Genomic DNA, 16,711 nt, shown 5'->3' with positions numbered 1-16,711 from the left:
TGACTTGCAAAATAATTACACAGAATGAAAGAGTCCAGACAGTATGATTCTATTTATATACATTTCTAGAAAACACAAACTAATCTGTAGTGACAGAAAGCAGATGAGTGGTTGCCCCCAGAGTGGGGGATAGGAGGAGGGGAGTGGTGGTGGGAGAGATGACCAGAGGGCACGAAGAAACTCGTGGAGGTGATGGATTTGTTCACTACCTGGGTTATGGTGGTGGGTTCTTCAAGTGTATGAACATGCCCAAACTCATCAAATTACGCACTTTAAATATTATTCTATGTCAACTAAAGCTATAAAAAGAAACAAGAAAGAGCTTTGCACTAGCTAATGGTGATCATATATTTTCAGCTAAAGGATATCGTTAACCACCTTGCAGTGCTTGAAATTAAAAGCTAAAACAACAACAAATGCAAATAAAGCAAAAAAGAAAAGAAAAGAAAAGAAAAGCTTAGATGGTTGAAATGGCCCATACCTAACAGCTGGGATGCTGACTGCAAGACTGTAACCATTAGTCTCTGTGGCTCAGGGCTTGTACTAGTTCAAGGTGCTCTATAAGCAACTGTATTGGTGAGGAAAGTAGAGGCAACCACATTCACCCAACCTTTAGGGGTCATCTCTGGGAAGGAACCCAGGCACTCAGAGATGGAGTGCAAGGCCATGACCTCTAGGCCCTCCCCATCAAGTCAGAGAGAGATTCTTAGACAGATGATCTCAATGCTGAGTGAAGTCAGGGAAAGCTTCCTGTAAGAGGTGATGCTTGAGTTCCAAAAAGTGCTTGGCCCGGAGTCAACATTCAGCAAATATTATTTATTTGTTTTTCACTATTCCCCATGATTTTAGAGAGAGTAGAGTAGAGAGGAAGATGGCATTCCAAACAGAGGGAAGTACACCATCCAGGGGAGATAAGCATGTTGGGAATTCATAGATGATTTGGTTTGGCTGTGACTGGGCAGTGGGGAAAAGTACCAGAGAAGTCTTCTTGGGGCTGGTTGACATCCCTCTGAAAGCAAGCCCCTACCTGGACATGGGGGCATGGGATAGCTCAGAGTGGGTGTGATGGAGGGGTTAACGAGCATTCGGTGCTCCCCCCAGCTATGCAGTTTGGCCTGGAGCTTTGCACGGCTGATCAGGAATCTTAAGAGTAATCTTGGCGGCTGCCCCCAGCCGTGCCCAGTGCTGTCTAATCTGCAGATGGCTTTAATACATCCAAAAGTGGTTTCTTCATTGAGTCCCTCACTTTCCTGACACTTGGTAGAAAATCAATAAGCATTGGGTCCTGTCTCCTTCCTTTCTCCGAATTCTTGCAGACTGTGCCCAATACCTACCCAGGAGGCCACTTGACCAGAAAGTAGAAAGACAGGCCTGGGTTGGGCCAGGTGGACCCTGAGTCTAGAAAGTGTTAGTTGCTCAGAGGTGTCCAGCTCTTTGTGACCCCATCAACTGTAGCTTGCCAGGCTCCTCTGTCCATGGGATTCTCCAGGCAAGAATACTGGAATGGGTAACCATTCCCTTTTCCAGAGGATCTTCCTTACCCAGGGTTTGAACCTGGATCTCCAGTATTGTAGGCAAATTCTTTACTGTCTGAGCCACTAGGGAACCCTGGCTAGTCTAGAGAGAGTCAGGCAAAGGCTATAGGGACCAGTAGCCTGTCAGCCGGGTGGAGAGAGAGAGGGCCGTTTCTGATTCTCTGCCGTGAAAAAGCCCCATTGTGGGGTCTTCGGGGGAGAATATATTTATTTTGTTTCCTGAGCTGTGTGAACAGGGCACTGTGCTGCCTGGGTTGAGAGGCTTCTGTGTGGCTGGGGAGGGATCACACCCCCCTCCTGGGTGGTGTGCTATGAAAAGGCTTCATTCAGCCGGGCCTGGCGGCCCACCGGCAGCCCAGGCTCCTGCACTGTCCCTGGGGGTGGCCTGGCTTCCCTCCCTCTCTCCCTGAGGTACGGGCTTGGGGTTGGGTGTGGGTGTGGAGCCGCCAGGTCAGGCCCAGTCCCCGCGGGGGCCCGTCACCCTCAGGTTTGGTCCCTCAACTGCACACCTCGGTGTGGAGCTGACCGAAGGAGAGGGCCTGGGACCCAAGAGCCATTTGGTCTCTGTCTCGACTTGAGATGTAACTCACGTTGAGAGAAGTTTCACACGTGCAGTCATAGAGAGTTGCTGAGGCCGACCTTCACCATACAACTTTAAATCCTTGTTCACTGCTAGGCCATGTTGCCAAGTTGGGGGTTGGGGGGGTGGCGGGCTCTGAATGTTTATATAATTTCTATGATTATTTTGTGAATAGCATGATTATGTTGCTTTATGTTTGGTGTGTGTGTGTGTGTGTGTATGTGTGTGTGAAGAGTGTTAATTTGTTCACAGGAAATGCTTTAAACACACCTCAATTTTTGGAGCCCTGTTTGGCATCTTTCTATTTTTCGGTACACTGGGAGACTCAGTCCCTGGAAGTGGATCAAGATCGTCTGGACCTCTGAGGGCCCTTGGCAAAGACAGCCTGCCTCCTGAGCACGTCTGGATGCGAGGGGTGAGGTGAGCGGGCAGGATGCCCGAGTCCTGGGCAGCCACGGGAGCCGTGGGTGGAAGGACTGCCTCCTGGCCAGCCGTCCCTGTGAGCGGGCAGAGAGGCCAGGGAGGGGTCCTTCTGCGAAACTGACTGGCTTCCCAGGTGATCAGGCTCCTGGCGGGGAAGAGGGAGTTCAAGTCCTTGTGGGGCTGTTCTCTGTCTGCCTCTCCCACTGTGCTAGGCTCCCAGGCCAAGCATGGGCTCTCTCTCACTGGACGTGCTCCCCACCCCGCTCAGACCCCCACCCCAGTTCTCTACTGCCATTCTGGGCTCACACCATCCGCCTGGCTCCACCAGCAGAAGCTATCTTACTCAAAGTTTGAGGAGGAGAACCCAGAACCCCCAGCTGCTGTGGGGTCTAGCTCAGTGAGCGGGTGGCTCGCTGTCGCTATCCTGCCTGTCACACTGGTCCTCTGTCTTCTAGTTCCAGCTCTGTCTCTGCCTCACTGAGTGAGCATGGAGGTCACCAAGCCTTGGTCTTCTCATCTGCACAGGGGAAGGATTGCATTGGTTGGTTGCTGAGGGCCCTCAGAGCTCCAATTTTCTGACAGTCTGGAAATCTGGATGCAGGTATACTGCAATCAGATTGGAAGTATCTTTACATGAGTACATAGGAGGTCATGCCTGGATGCTAGCCACTCTGCAAGCCGCAACACTCCCCAAAGGGGTTTTCTCCTGGACATTTGCCTCCATGTTAAAGATGTTTGACTGGGGCTTCCCTGGTGGCTCAGTGGATAAGAATCCAGATGCCAGTGCAGGAGACATGGGTTCGATCCCTGACCCAGGAAGATCCCACATGCCGCAGAGCAGGTAAGCCCATGTACCACAACTATTGAGTCTTATTTTAGAGCCCAGGAACTGCAACTGCTGAGCCCCGGTGCTGCAACCACTGAGGCCCTCGTGCCTAAAGCCTGTTCTCCACAACAAGAGAAGCCATCGCAATGAGAAGCCCACGCACCCAACTAGAGAGTAGCCCATGCTCACTGCAAGTAGAGAAAAACCCTCGCAGCAACGAAGACCCAGCACAGCCAAAAATAAACAAATAAAATGAAATTATAAACAAAGATGTCTAGCTAGTATACAACCCCCCTCATCCCTCCCTCTCTTTGCAGACAATCATAGAGAATGGCTGGATGCTGGTGTCAGGAGTGGAAGTTGGGGAGAGAGGTAATGAGGTCAAGGAGGGAGGGAGGTGGGAGTGGGCTGCACTGGAGGGGTGACTGCTCAGCCCCGGGGAGCCCTGAACTCTCAGCTGCCTGTTCTAAACAGGGTCTGATTTCAGGTTATGGCCCATTGAGCTCCTGGAGAGGTTCCCTTCCCAGTGGAGCAGGAGGACCATTGGCTCTCCAGCAAGACTTCTGATGGGGAGGCGTCTCTGTGGCCCTGCACATGCTCTCAGTCTTGGACTTGTACTCAAGGATGAAAAGAAGGTGAGGGAAGCATTTGGCTGGGCATGGCTCAAACGCCTGAGGGATCCATATACCAGCAACTCCAGCTGAGGTGTGACATCACCCTGAACTTGCAGGAGAGGGATCTGGCTTATCTGACACACGACGTAGTCATCCCAGAGAAAGCTGGGACGTTCTCAAAGGATGAAGGATGGATTCACAGATAGATGGATGGATAACATTAAGCTTAGCTGAGAGAAGTCTCTAATGACTTTATGTGGATGACTCGTTTATTTAAGAGAGGAAAACTGAATTTCATCTCAATGTTTTGAGCCTGATGGACTGAGAGAATGAGTCTGAAATGGAGGGCTGCTGGTCAGGATTGTGGAAAAGAGATGGATATTCAGCTTGCAGAGTGAGGATCAGGCTTGACTAGAGATCTATTGGGTTTGAAGCAGCAGAACAAGAGCCAAGTGGAACAAGGGGTTCTTGTCAAGGTGGGGAATGTAAATTTGGAAACTTCGTACATAGAGATGATAGCCGATAGTTTGTGAATGAGTCAGTCCTCAAAAGAGAGACATTATGGCAAAATATAAAGAATGGGGAACCCTCGGAAGCTTGAATTAATATCCTTTGGTTTATAAATGTGCAAACTGGGCTCCAGAATTTGTCATTCTTTCACCTAGCAATCCATCCACCCATCCATCCAACCATCCATCCACTCAACAAATATATTTATCCAGAAGCTATAATGTATAAGGTAATATTCCTGAAAATGTTCGTGGTTAAGGGCGTGACAAGGGATAGTGTCAGCAAGTGGGCAGTAGAGAGAGAAGGATATGAAAACCAAGGAAGGTTTTCTTGAAAACCTTCATATGAAAGCCAATAGCATCCTATCTCATGGATGCTATCTCATCCTATCTCATTCTATCTCTTTCTTCCTCAAAGAGCAGGAAAGTTAAAGAAAACAAGTTGGACTTGCTCTCTGGTGGATCCTGGGAGAGAGTTTTGGTAAACTGTTGGCAAGGAGGAGTCATGAATGAAGGAGTTAAGGAGAGACTGTCTATGCTTCTGGAAGATGGACAGAAATGATGTTTATCTTCTGCATCGTGCTTTTCAGTGGTGAAGCGCTACATCTGTGCAACCAGCACATTCCCCAATTACAGATGTATTGTCTGAAATGTCTAAATAGGATTCCATCAGGACAGGGTTCCCTGATATAGAGCAGATGCTCTATTGCCTACCAACAGTCATTTACTCGCAAAAGCATGTGCTTTGGGAAAGCCCTGTGCCAGACAGCAGAAGACCTGGTTTTGAGTCCTGGCTTTGATGCCTGTCAACCAACCAGATTATGTTGGCCAGATCATTCAATACGAGCTTTTTATCCATACACCAACGAAGTTACTTCCTACCCCTTATCTCGTATTGCTGTTCACTTTGGACTCTCCCCAAATATATTACTTGCAAATTGTGGCTGCTAAATAAATACATTTGTTGTGTCGATGGATGGAAGGATAGATGGCCAGGTGGATGAGTTACAAATTCTGGAGCTCAGTTTGCACGTTTAGAAACCAAGGGACATCAATTTAAGCTTTCTGAGAGTCCTTCCATCTCCAATCATCTATGATCATCTATGATTATGCTTTTTATTAAAATCACAAGCAGAATTCTTCCAAAGTTTTTTAGAGCTAGCACACGTTAAGCCAGTTAATGTTGTAGTTAAGCTGCCAGTTAAGCTGCTGTAGATTATCCCAGTGAATCTCCTTGAGATGGTCCAGAGACTGGACCATCTATTATCATGCTCCAAAGCCTTTCATCTATATCAGAGATAGAATCTTAGAAGATCGATACTAAGTGTTCACTGAAGGAAAAAGGAATCACTTCCAACTATACCCTGATTCTCTAGAGACACTCAAGGATACGTAGCATGTGGTTGGGGCCTCCCTGGTGGCTCAGATGGTAAAGAATCTGTCTGCAATGCAGGAGACCTGGGTTTGATCCGTGGGTTGGGAAGATTTCCCTGTAGGAGGGCAACTCACTCCAGTATTCTTGCCTGGAGAACCTACATGGATTCCTGGCCAGGCTACAGTCCATGGGGTCGCAAAGAGTCAGACACAACTGAGTGACTAATACTTTCACTTCAGCATGTGGTTCTCATGGTAGACAACACGCCATAGTGTTTGCAAGCAACTCAAAGATGTCCTTTCATGACAGGACATGTCCCTGTAGCCCGTTTCTGGTGAACCACCCGTATGTGGCTTCGCAGCTTCAGGTTTGAGCTTGTCTCTTCCCTGTTAGCTCAGTTGGTAAAGAATCCACCTGCTATGCAGGAGACCCTGGTTTGATTCCTGGGTCGGGAAGATCCGCTGGAGAAGGGATAGGCTATCCACTCCAGTATTCTTGGGCTTCCCTTGTGGCTCAGCTGGTAAAGAATCCGCCTGCAATGTGGGAGACCTGGGTTCGATCCCTGGGTTGGGAAGATTCCCCTGGAGAAGGGAAAGGCTATCCACTCCAGTATCCTGGCCTGGAGAATTCCATGGACTGTATAGTCCGTGGGGTCGCAAACAGTCGGGCATGACTGAGTGACTTTCACTTTCTACATCCATCAGTCCATCAACTCAGAATCCAGATCATCAGCACAGAATTCCAGTCACAGCGTGAAAGGGAAGCCGACAGTTTGGAAAGTATCCAGAGGCAGGTGACCAGGAGGGTGAAGGGTCTGGAAATGCCTGAAAATGAGGAGCGATGAAAAGAACTAAGGGTATTCATCCAGAAGAGAAGATGACATGGCACCCGCGGCCAACAGTGCTGTCCAAGCTCACTGGGACTAGAGTTTGTACTTTTTTCTCTGCATGGGCCTCCTGAGAACAAATCTGTGACTGGTGAATGGGAGTAACAGGGAGGCTGATTTCAGCTCATTCTAAGAACCTCAGGAGGTATTTTTTCAGCCAATTTGTAAGAATATGGAATTGACTGCCCAGAGAAGCAGAGAGTCGGCTGACAATTGCCAAGGATGGAGGAACACAGGCTGCCGTAACCTGGGTGGTTACATCAGGTGACTTCTTAGACTTCTTTCAGTGTGGAGATTCCAGGATCCCAAAGAATTTCAAAGTGGAGTAAAGAGAAATCTCTTTGCTTTGTCGATTTAGAAATCGTCTGCTGATCTTAGCTGTGGTTCCTCTCATACCTGGCTCATCTCCTCTAAACACATTTCTCTACTCAGCAGTTCGGGTCTCCCAGCTGAAATGATTACAAACCTCTTTTCTCTCTCTCTCTCTTTTTTTAAAGGATCTTTTTCTTTTCTAAATAAAGAACTTAGGAAGTCTCAGGAAGACTGGACCTACGTGGAGAAATTCCACAAGAAATAATTAACCAAACAAACAATAAACCTCCAAGCCATAATTATATAGCAGTGAAGTGCACACCTCCCAAATTCAGGTTGTCCGGCTGTCCAAGCACAGAAATTTGTCTGTCTTTAATATCTGGTGGATTTGCCTGACCCAAGATTGGACTTCTTAAATTTGGTTCTGGGCATGGGTAGGTGGGAAACCCTCTGAAGCTTACACCTCCTGAAGATCGATAGAGAGGGAGAAACTTGGTTTCTATGGCAACTAGGGGGTCCCAATCATAAGTCCCAATCATAAACAACCATTTTTTCTGCCTGGAGCCAAGTCTTTGAAAAGTGACTCAGCCTGAGGTTTGCACATTGGGGACCTCCTATCTGGTGGTTGGTGATGTCAATGGAGAGATTTTCATGGAATTATTCAGCGTATGTCCCACAAAATAGAAAGTAACCTATCAGCTGCAGGGCCTAAAATAAAAACTGATTTGCAACCACTTTGTGACAACACCATTGCCAACCAGAAGTAGCCTTTGGCTCCCCGACCCAGGGCTCAGTTGGAATTTTTTTCACAGTAGCATAAACTCTCAGAGCCAGCATGGCTCTTCGGGATTGTCCAACCCCCTCATTTTACAGATGAGGTTTCGTTTGAAGCTAAGTTCCAAGCAGGATTTGCATCCAACAGGAAAGCATTAACATTTTCCAGAAGCCGCCCTTGCCTCTCTGTTGAAGGCTACTTTAGCACAAAAGCCCACGTCTTGTTTCAATTAGCTTGCATGCTCTGGGCACAATTACTGGAAAATGGGGAGCTGGGTGGAGGAAGTGATGTCACTGGAGACCCCGGTAAAAGCCTGGTGATGTGTTGACAGTCACTGAGGCCCTCACTAATGTGATTGGTGATGGAGACAGGAGTGAGGCTGCTGTTCCTGGAGAAGTTGGTTCTAGGTGGCAGCTACTGGTCCTCAGGGGCCATTATGGGAGAGGCACCTGAGTGTCAGGCCTCAGGTAGGGGAGGGAGTGTGTCCACCGTGCTGAGTACCAGATACAAGAGCGCCACCTACTGTCTGAGGAGATCAAGTGGATCTCTGCATCCACTGTGGGCAAAGGTGTAGTTAAATATGCAGGGCAGCTTCTCCAGGGCTCTGAACTGTTTGAGGAGGACCCTTTTCTCCAGCTGTTGTCCCCAACACCCTCCCTCTCTGCCAACCTTGGTTCCTCCACCTGCTGCATCTCGCAGGGGGGCTGGGTTTCACCACACTGACCAGGGCTCACAGAGGATGGGCTCCAGTTCCCTGGGTCGTGGGCTTTCTGTGAACTCACAGAAGCCTCTGCCTCATGGGTTTCTCTTCTGAGCATGTGTGTGTGTGTGTGTGTGTGTGTGTGTGTGTGTGTGTGTGTGTGTGTGTGTGTGTGTGTGTGTGGTGTGTCTTGGGGAAGGGAGGGTGGAATGAGGGAGTTGGTGCTGTTGTGCTGACAATGCAAGTCTGTTCTGCAGCCCAGAGGAAAAAATTAGTACAAACTAGAAGAAAGAAAATTTTGGCGTTTCCAAGAATACTTAAATAATTGCTGCTGTTCTGGCCCTGAGATTGTTGGTTTGTTTGAGTAATAGCCCTGGCCTGAGTCCTTAACACCACTCTGGCTCCCAGAGGCCAGGCTGGCTCTGTCACGCCTGCAAGGATTTCCCCAGAATGTGCGACGCTCAGAGGGACTCCGCGGTGACACGAAGAAGCCAAACACCGGGCTATAAGGAGAGATGGTGAAGATGGCATGTCACTGTCCAGGGACACTTCTCGGGGCTCACAGTTCATAGCATTTCAGACATGTTGAGGCTTTCATGGGGCTTCTTCAGTTCCACTCCAGGCCCCTCCTCCATGGGAAGGTTGGCTCCATGCCTGCATCCCTTCTAGGTCAGAGGACACCTACTGGGTGTCTCAGGGCCCCTGGGACCCTGGGACCCCCCCTTGTCATCTCCACTCTGCCCCCTGCCCACCCCAGTCCCGGGAGCATCCTCAGGGCTGTCTCCTCCCAGGGGTCCTGCAGGGGCCTCCTCTTTCAGCTTTTGCTTTTAAAAAGGGGCTGATCATCCATCCATCCCCACCCACTCCCCGGGATGCCCTGAAAGGCTCCATTCAGCATCAGACACAGCATCCTTATTCATTTCCAATCCCTTGGTTCCCAGCTTGGAAGCTGCAAACCAGTCTCCCAGGCCAGGAAAATCCTGCTCAGGTAGGACTACTCCTAGATTTTTCCAGACTTCCACCTGGATGGCAGCTTTGGAGCTTAAGAGCCAGACATGTTAATTTATTCTATGGTTCCTCCATGATCCAGTTGTGCTGGATTGGGGTCTCCCTCCCCAATGTGCAAGAGTCACATGTTAAGGTAAAACTCGGGGGAGGGGATTCAGAATAGTCCCTACTTCTCATGTCATCTCGTTCCCGTGGCCTTGCTCTCACTCCATGGCTCCTCCCTGTTCACCCCTGAAGCTGCCCTCCTCCGGGTGGGGTTGTGTCCCTTCAGATGGCAGCTCCTTCTAGTGATGGCTGCAGGGAGGAAAGGCCAGGACCCGTATGTCTTCAGGTTGCTGTGGAAGGAGGCCGTGGCCTTGAAAGTGTATCCTGGGTCCCAGAGCCTTGAGCTTTGGTCCTGAGCTCCCACCCATGGGCCCTTTTGACATGTGAGCTATAGAGCAAAGCCTTCAAACCCGCAGCTTTGGCACTGTTATTTGGGTTCCCATTTCCTAGTCATGCACCCTTAGTAGGCGAGTGTGCTCAGTCGTGTCCGACTCTTGGCAGCCCCATGGACTATATCTTACCAGGCCTTTGTCCATGGGATTTTCCAGGCAAGAATACTGGAGTGGGCTGCCATTTCTTTCTCCAGTGCCACCTTAGGAAAGGACTTAATTCCCCCAACTTTAGTTTTCTTGTCTGTAAAAGGGGGTTAGCAGTACAATCCACAGTCCCTTTTCTGAAACCCTGTAGGTCAGATATGCTCCAGGACTCCGAATTTTTCAGCTTCATTTATGTAACATGGTGCATCTATCCTACATGACATAATACCCCACTGGGATCTGAAATACCTTGTAATCAAACACATTAGTGTTTCTGCAACTGAATTTTGAACATTCACACTACATGAAATAAAGACCATAAATGGTCTGTGTCTGTTCAGTTCAAATTTTGTTACCAAACAATTTTTAAAAAAAATTCTCGTCCAATTTTAAGAAATTTGAAAGGTTGGGGTTGCAGATAAGGGTCAGGCTACCCTGTGTCTCCGTAGATAATGGCATACAGCAGAAAGAGGTGAAGAAATAAATGTTCATGGTCTGATGCCAGACCCAACCCAGCTGTGAGCTTTGGGATAAGACAAAGTCTCGTGACAAGGTCAAGGGGGATGGGTGAAGGAGAACCATTCGGGAGTGATGTGCTTCTGCCCGAGTGTCTGAGCCATTGAGTCCAACTCCACAGATCCTGAGCCTCAGCCATCGCAGGGTCCTGAGCCTTTTCCTGGCATCTGACTTAATTCACCTCCAGGGCTGGACCTTTCTTGGGTGATCCTCAGCGAAGACCTCTGCCATACCGGTGACCAGTAGGACCAGAACGACTACCACATGATCGTCCTCAGGCCCTGGGCTCCCCGACCATTATGGGCTGCTGCCTGCGACAGCTGCAGCTGTTCTCCACCTGCATGGCCTTCTCGCTGGGGGCCAGCGTGGGCACCTGGAAGGGGGCCATAGGAAACTGGTCCATGTTCATCTGGTGCTTCTGCTTCGTCCTGACCCTCCTCATCCTCATAGTTGAGTTATGTGGGCTGGAGGGCCACTTCCCCTTCTCCTGGGACAACTGTCTCACCACCTGCAACAGCTTCTCTGCCCTTCTCTGCCTCTCGGCCTCCATCATCTACCCCGTCATCTACATTCAGTTCTTGTCCAACAGCCACGACTGGGACCGCCCCATCATCTCCACTGCATTCTCCTGCATCGCCTTTGTGGCTTATGCCATGGACGTGACCTGGACTAGGGCCCAGCCCAACATGATCACAGGCTATATGGCCACCGTGCCAGGCCTGCTTAAGGGGCTGGAGACCATCGTGGCCTGTGTCATCTTTATCTTCCTCAGCAACACCTCCCTGTACCTGCACCAGCCGGCCCTGGAGTGGTGCGTGGCCGTGTACTCCATCTGCTTCGTCTTGTCATCCGTGGCCATCCTGGTGAACCTGGGCAAATGCGACAACAGGCTGCCCATGCCCTTCTCCGTTTTCCAGGTTGTGCTGACCCTGCTCTCTGTCCTCCTCTACACCACTGCTCTAATCCTCTGGCCGCTCTACCAGTTCAACGAGGAGTTGGGCAGGCCGCTCCAGCGGTCCAGTGACGTGAACTGCAGCAGTGGAGTCCCCACCTCCGTGTGCATCTGGGACCAACAACTGGCTGTGGTTAGTTTGACAGCCATCAACCTGCTGATTTATGTGACTGACCTGGTGTTCTCTGCCCACCTGAATTTTAACAGAGGCTGAGGCTTTGCCCAAGGGCTCCCAATTCCTCCCTTGTCTCACCTGAAGTTCATTACCAAGCTCTGGTGTCCTCTTTCTGGCTCTCCTCTCTCCCTTCTCACATCCTTCTGCATTCGTCTCACTCCCTTTCCCATTTCCTTCCCACCTTCTGCTCTATCTCCTTCCTATTTTCTTTGGTTGCCCACGTTCTGTTTTGCCTCTTTCTCTTGCTTCTCTCATCTTTTCTACATTTTCTGCTTTTTGCCCCTTTTCTGGTCATCCTTGGTTTTCTCGTCTCCTGTGTCCTGACCACCTCTCCCCATTTTCCTTCTTCTGATCCATCAGGACCTGAAACTCCTTCCTTCTCTGCCCACTGCCCCCTCCCACCTCCTAAGGTGCTGACTCCACAGCACACAGCCCTCTGTGCAGCTGTTCACACCCTGGGCCTCCAGAGGGGCCTTGTTGCCAAAGCAAGTCTGTCCCTCTGGTATATGTGTGATGGGTTTGGGGATGAGGGTGGGTAGCTAGGCATTGGGTCCTCTTTCTTTGTGTACAGTGTGTCTCCCATTTAAGTTAAACAAAATCTCTGGAAGTCAGTAATTTCCAGTGGGAGAAGTCTTGAAGCAGAGACCCTGGTCCCTAGGCCCCAGCTGGTGGTTGGCCCCATCTGACACTGGCTCCAGAATTTTTCCAAGCTCACTGAAAACCCACTGCCTGCAGAGGCCATCTTAAAGGAAGCAAAGGCTGAATGCCTCCCCGTCTCAACTACTCTCTGGGGAATCGAAGCAGGAGCTGGTGAAGAACCACAGAGTCTTGAAGACAGCTGTCTGCAGTGTTGGTGAGGGGCAATGATGTGGCCTTCCTGCCTCAGTGATCAAAACAGCAGGTCCTGTCTCTGCAGGAAGAAGAGCATGGCCACTGCAGCCTTAAAGCTGATGTTAGCCTGCCTGGGAATTTTTGTTTTCTTTTTCTGATCAGGAGGACAAAATTGACTGAATGGACCTGTTCTTAAAGGTGAAATTTCTTTTCTATTTTTCTGGGGAAGGTGGGTTGACTGAGTGGGGATTTCAGCTGCTGTAGTCAAGTGAATTGCAGTACTTGAGTGTGTGTGCACACACAGGTCAGTGGCTTTTTGCCACTGCGTTCTGCTTTTCTGAGGCTTAGGCATAAAGTGACCTATATAAATGTAGAAAAAAATATGTATGGTTTCTTTCAATTACCTGGAGTTTCCAATCCCCATCAGCCCCTGCTGTCAACCATAGAGAGAAATCTTGTCCTTTCTTCCACATCCACAATGTTCTTTCTTAAAAACCTCAAAGATAAACAAAATGAAACCAACAAAATCCACAGGTCCTAACTGCCCAAATTTGACTAGAAATCAGAAAGAGCCTAGGTCTTAAAGGGGCCTGGCTAGCCCTTGGATGCCTCTCTTTAAAGGTGTGTGCTTTGTGCATACTGACTGTGTGTGGTTGTGTGTGTGTGTGTGTGTGTGTGTGTGTGAGTGGGCAGGCATACATTAAGACCAGCAGCCTTTTAAATAACTGGCGAAGTCATCTCAAGCCTTCTTCCTCTCTTGTTCTCAGCCACAAAGTCTCAGAGCCCAGCATTCTAGAGTCACCAGGGCCAGAGGAGCCAGGCAAGCAGAGCTGTGGGGGAGGGGAGGGGAAGGACCCACTTCTCCTGCCACTCCTGTACTGGGATGAAGCATGAGAGCTTCACCCAGAGGCAGGTTGGATGGAGGGGAAGGGCTCCCAGGAAGTGGTCCTTGTGGCAGGAAAATCTTAAAAAACAATAAAATAAAATTCATATTTTAAGACAAGAAAAATTTATTTGGCCAAATGCACCTAAAGCTGAGCTAAAAAGTTAAACAGATTTCTTTTTTGCAGGACTTCTTAGGACCAAAAGAGATCTATAGCAGTAAGTGATTCCCAGACTTATGTGTTCAGGGAACTGTTTTTTTCCATGGAACATCATGGACTAGCATTCCGTGAGATACTCTTTGGGAACCATCAGTCACATCCCCCTTCCCCTAGACTGCTTCAACAGCTGGAGAGGGTGTGGACAAAAAGGAACCCTCTTTCACTGTTGGTGGGAATGCAGACTAGTACAGCCACTATGGAGAACAGTGTGGAGATTCCCTAAAAAACTAGAAATAGAACTGCCATACGACCCAGCAATCCCACTGCTGGGCATACACACCAAGGAAACCAGAATTGAAAGAGACACGTGTACCCCAATGTTCATCACAGCACTGTTTATAATAGCCAGGACATGGAAGCAACCTAGATGTCCATCGGCAGATGAATGGATAAGAAAGCTGTGGTACATAGACACAATGGAATATTACTCAGCTATTAAAAAGAATGCATTTGAATCAGTTCTAATGAAGTGGATGAAACTGGAGCCTATTTTGCAGAATGAAGTAAGGCAGAAAGAAAAACACCAATACAGTATACTAATGCATATATATGGAATATAGAAAGATGTTAATGATGACCCTATATGCGAAACAGCAAAAGAGACACAGATGTAAATAAATGACTTTTGGACTTTGTGGAAGAAAGCGAGGGTGGGATGATTTGAGAGAATAGCATTGAAACATGTATATTATCATATGTGAAAGAGATCGCCAGTCCATGTTTGATGCATAAGACACGGTGCTCAGGGCTGGTGCACTGGGATGACCCTGAAGGATGAGATGCGGAGGAAGGTTGGTGGGGGGTTCAGGATGGGGAACACATGTACGTGTGAATATATGGCAAAAACCACTACAATATTGTAAAGTAATTGGCCTCCAATTAAAATTAATTAATTAATAAAAAAAATAACAACCAGCTTGACCCGAAAGACTCTAACAGTATCACCTCCCACAGTGGGCCATCTTATTTTGCAGCAGCTTTCATTCCTTAGGGGGTGCAAAGTCCACTTGCCCTGCTCTCTGGACTTGCACAGAGAATTTTAATCTCTGCTCAACTGGAGAGTTCTCTGAAAAGTCCTCATGAGTCCTTGGCTCTCCTCTGCTCACCTGCTCTAGACAGAATGTCTTTGCATTGATTCGGGTACTCGTTCAGGGCAGGACTTGGGTTTTGCTGTGGGATCTGCAGTGCCTGGCACACAGTGAACATGCAGTAAATAGTTGTTTAGAAGAGAGAGGCACAGAGCCTCCCTGGATGGCTCACACAACCACACCAGTGCCTCCATCTCCAGAACTTCCACATTCCTGTCTGCTTCGTTGTCAAGCCATGGCCTTTCCTAGGGTTTATTATCAGCAAAGGAGACAGGGCCCCTGATGGCAGGAAGCTGGCTGGGGCTCAGGGTGCTGGCCCTTCCGCCCTGGGGGCCTCTCAGCAAATAGTCCCTTGGAAGCAGGGCAGCTGTCCCTGAGGAGAGGACGGGCTGGGAGGGGCCTCACTCCCCCACACTGGACCCTGGAGGAGCCCCTGTGTGAGCAGGACTGCAGCCCTGGCTGGTGGGACTGTCTTGGGCAGGTGACCTGGGCAATTCCATGGTCTCCAGGGTCCCTGCCACTCTGGCCACGTGTCCCTGTCACAGCCCTGAAGCCCCTTCAGGCCCCTGTTCTCCTGTCTCAGTTCCAGTCCAGGCCCCTCCTCCATGGGAAGGTTGGCTCCATGCCTGCATCCCTTCTGGGTCAGAAGACCCCTACTGGGCTGCCTCAGGGCCACTGGGATGCTGGGATCCCCTCTGTCATCTCCACTCTGCCCCCTGCTCGCAACCCAGTCCCGGGAGCATCCTCAGGGCTGGCCCCTCCCAGGGGTCCAGCAGGGGCCTCCTCTCAGCTCCTGCCTTTAAAAGGGGGCCGATCATCCGTCCATCCCCACCCTCTCCCTGGGATGCCCTGAAAGGCTCCCTATCAGCATCAGACAAATCATCCTTGTTCATGTCTAATCCCTTTTTCATGGCTTGGAAGCTTCTAACCAGTCTCCCAGGCCAGGAAAATCCTCACTCAGGTAGGACTACTTTCTAGATTTTTCTGGACTCTTACCTGGATGGCACCTTTGAAACTAAAAAGTCAAACATGATGCCAATTTATTCTGTGGTTCCTCATGATGCCACCTCAGAGTCATGCTGTGTGGGGGTTTCCTTTCCCCAATGGGGAAGAGTCACATGTTAAGGAAGAACTGGGGGGCAGGAATTTAGAACAGTTCCTACTTCCCACATCATCTTGTCCCCACGGGCTTGCTCTCACCCCATGGCTCCTCCCTGTTCATCCCTGGAGTTGCCCTCCTCCAGGTGGGGCTGTGTCCCTCAGATGGCAGCTCCTTCTAGTGATGCTACAGGGAGGACAGGCCGGGACACGTGTGTCTTCAGGTTGCTGTGGAAGGAGGCCGAGGGCCGTGAAGGTGGGGCCTGGGTCCCAGAGCCCCAAGCTTTGGTCCTGGCCTCCTACCCGTGGACCCTGCTGACATGTGGGCTGTAGAGCAAAGTGCTCAAACCCACAGCTTTAGGTGTGTTTTCTGAGTTCCCTCTTCCTGGTCATGCATGATACCTTAGGTGAAGGCAGTTGATTCCTTGAGCCTAAGTTTTCTCGTCTATAAAATGGGGTTAGCAGTATAATCCACAGCCTCTCTTCTGAAACCCTTGGCTCAGATATGCTCCAGAATTCAGAATTTTTCAGTTTCAGACAAGTGACACGGTGCATCTATTCTATATGACATAACATCCCACTGGGGTCTGGAAGCTCCTTGTAATCAAACACTTTAGTGTTTCTACAGCTGCACTTTGGGGCATCATAATACATAAAATCAATGAAGATCATAAATTATCCCAGATCTGTTCAGGTCAAATTTTGCTAATAAATGAATTTTTTAAAATTCTTATTCAGTTTTCAGAGGATTGAAGGTTTGGGGTTGCAGATAAGGACCATCCTACCTTGTGTCTCCATAGATAATGGGACGCAGCACAAAGAGA

The 16,711-nt window shown here is 49.3% G+C and overlaps 1 pseudogene; it reads left to right on the top strand.

Moving 5' to 3' along the window:
* LOC102184379 lies at window positions 8,197-11,961 on the top strand (annotated as a pseudogene).

Source organism: Capra hircus, chromosome 21, assembly GCF_001704415.2.
Source record: "Capra hircus breed San Clemente chromosome 21, ASM170441v1, whole genome shotgun sequence".
Lineage (NCBI taxonomy): Eukaryota > Metazoa > Chordata > Mammalia > Artiodactyla > Bovidae > Capra > Capra hircus.
Note: the sequence above shows the minus strand (reverse complement) of the source record. Positions and strands in the feature narration are given on the sequence as shown.